Raw genomic sequence first — 3159 nt, forward strand, 5'->3', positions numbered from 1 at the left:
TAATTCCATAATGGTGGTTTACAAATAATGCTGAAATGACATAATTTTCCCGAGATTTTTCATCACTTTTAAGTAAATTGTACTTTTGTATGCGTTTGTTGGAAAATGACAAATTCCTAAATTTACAGCCAGGCAAGAAAATGCTTCTTGAGATGCCTACATGTCAGGGCCCGCGGAACGGCGGGGATCGGGATCCTCGAGCCTCCCCCCCCCCCCCCCCCACTTTTTTTGAAAAAGTATATTAAGAGAAATAGAAAGAAAGAGAGCAAGAAAGAAAAAAAATAGTTAAACTGCCAGTGACACATTATAATGAAGTATCAAAATATGCTCATCTGACCCATGATTAAATTAAATGCCTAAAACCACGAGGGCTCAGTCCCCCTGGATTCCACCTAGGGCCCTAAGGCAGGCCCTTAGATGCTCATCTGACAGTAATTAAACGCCTAAAACCCCTGAGCTTCCGGGGGCTGTGCCCTGACCCCAACGAAAAGCCTCAAGGCGGGCCCCTTGATACTCATCTGACCGTAATTTGAGTGCCTAAAACCCTTGAGTTTCCGGGGGCTTCCGCCCCCTGAACCCCACGCCAATTAGTGACCTGCAAATGTCACAATTAGGGTATCAAATAATGCTCATCTGACCGTAATCAAATGCCTAAAACCCCTGAACTTCCGGGGGCAGACAAGGTATCAACCATAGTTCATCTGACTGCAGGCGCGTAGCCAAGGGGCGGTGGGTGGTCCCCCAAAAAACGCGTAGCGAGGAAGCGCGGGAGGCGTCTTATTTTTTTTCGTACCACGGCGAGCCCGGATTCCTGTTTTATCATGAATATTCATTAGGCAGGGCCGGGGAAAGTCTCGATTCTCTTGAATATTCATGTATGATCGAGGCATGCGCAGCATCGAATATCGTGTGTAACAAGTACGTTGGATTAATGGCAGGCCTATAATATGACATAGAAAAGCAATGTCATGGTCATTTAGATAATACAGTCATAAATGCTGTGTTTAATTACTAGTAAATGCCAAAATGTCAGTACCGGTAGACAAGATATATAGCATATATTTCAAATAAGAGTCTTGATAGGCAATTTGTGAGTAGCCTAGGCCTACTTTTCTGAGATTAATGGGAGTCTAGTTCTTTTCATGAATTGGTAAATAATCAGTTCTAGGTTTGCTTTTTAGATATTACAAGCAGAGGTTGCATTATGGTATTGAATATGTGATACAGTATTATAAACTGTATAAAATAGATAACAAGAATAGGCCTACATACAGACATTTATCAAAATAAAATACTTGTGTATTGCACTTAAATTATTTCTATGATCTATGCTCACTTAACTGCATAAGGAAGAAAAGGAAGAAAGAAAAATGGGATTAGAAAGAAGAATAACAAAGTTAAAAAGTAAAATATATATAAATAATAAATGAATTGAAGAAATAAAGAATACGGAATAGATACCAAGGAAGAAAGAAATAAATTGCAAGAAAATTGAAATGAAAAGAAGACAAAAGAAAAGGGAAAGGAGCAAGATATATTGATACCATCTTCAATCTTGTTTTCTTTTATCTTGTTTTTGTTTAGGCCTAGCTAACCATTTTTTCTTTCCTTTCTCTTTTTCTCTTAAAAGTTCTCTTTGGTTTCTTTCTAAAATAATGAGGGAAGGGGGGGGGGTGGGGGACTCGATGATAATTCATCATTTGAAGGTTTACAATGTGAAGTCCCGAGTTATATGCACCCACTGAAGAAAATCCATGTACAGGGTTGCTGCAGGAACCCCAGCACCCACAGATCCAACGCATGATGAGACAAACTCGAGAGAAAACTACACATTCTTTCACATACATTGAAGAAAAAAAAGAAGAAAAAAAAATCCAAGATCGGTTGAACTCTTTTTGACCCCCTCCCCAGGACGTCGATCAATTACATGTATGTGCCCCCCCCCCCAAACTCTGGCTACGCCCTGGCGATAATTACCCACTATTCAAATCTGACAGGTGCCCCTTTTTTCTTCAACAAATGCCCTTTAACTTCATAATAAGTGCCACTGTTCCATTTTCATAAGTGCCCCTTGTGATATCTGATAAAAGCCCTTTCATTTTTTTTACTTTGACACGCGCCCCCTTAAACTTTCTAACAAGTGCCTTTTTACCTTTTGATATGTGCCCCTTTCCCTGTTTAATAGGAGCCCCAACCCAACCCTTTCTCATAAATGCCCCTTGACACATGCCCCCTTTTCCTTTTTTTATAATTCCCCTTTTCTCTCTTTCTCTGTCTTTCGAAAACTATCTTCTGCAAGGTTTGTTCTCTTGACTGAGCAACCTGTTGCAATTCCTTTCTGTCTCACTTTCAGTCGTACTTGTTGCCACTCATTTGCATTCACTCGTTATCAACTACCATCAACCATTCCATATTCACTCCATTACTGTCCACATTTCAATTTCATTCTCTTCACTCTCCCTTTTTGGCAGCCTTTCTAGGAGCTTTGCTAGAAGTAGAACATTTTTAATGTAGAGGCCAGAGAAACCGGAAAGTATGTTAATCATTTTATTCAAATATCTAACTTGAAAAAAGGAAAGTGAAACATTGTTTAATTACAATATATTGACATAATTTTGTTAAAGAAAAAATTTGAATTTAACACTGGAAATTTGTAATTGGTTTGCTAGCCCCCCCCCCCCCCCCCCCCCCCCAAAAAAAAACACACTCAAAACACAACAGTGGTACCAGGGTTTTTGTTAGGAGGCCCATGTACTGTATAATTTTTATTCTTAAGAATAGTTTTTCTCTTTTTTATTAATTTGACATTGGCATACCGTAAATTTCACCAGGAACCCCCCCCCCCCCCCCCCACATTAACAATCGACACTGCCATTACTTCTACCAACAGTAATGCTATAATTCAAATTTCACTTTCTAAATCCTTCTAAATATAATCATATTTGTACAGAGGATAAGATAAGAGGATAGCAAGCCCCCCCCCCCCCACTCCCTGTTTTCTTTAGTTGGGAAGCATCGAAACATGATTCTATGAAAGCTACCAGTTTGGATACGAAAGGCAGTGAGGATTAGCAGTTTCCATATTTAATGCATTTAGAGTGTTGTCTTTCAAACCTTCTTACATACAATACTTGAAGTAGCAATAATTTCATAATCTAC

Source organism: Strongylocentrotus purpuratus, unplaced genomic scaffold, assembly GCF_000002235.5.
Source record: "Strongylocentrotus purpuratus isolate Spur 01 unplaced genomic scaffold, Spur_5.0 spur5_scaffold_20, whole genome shotgun sequence".
NCBI classification, from domain to species: domain Eukaryota; kingdom Metazoa; phylum Echinodermata; class Echinoidea; order Camarodonta; family Strongylocentrotidae; genus Strongylocentrotus; species Strongylocentrotus purpuratus.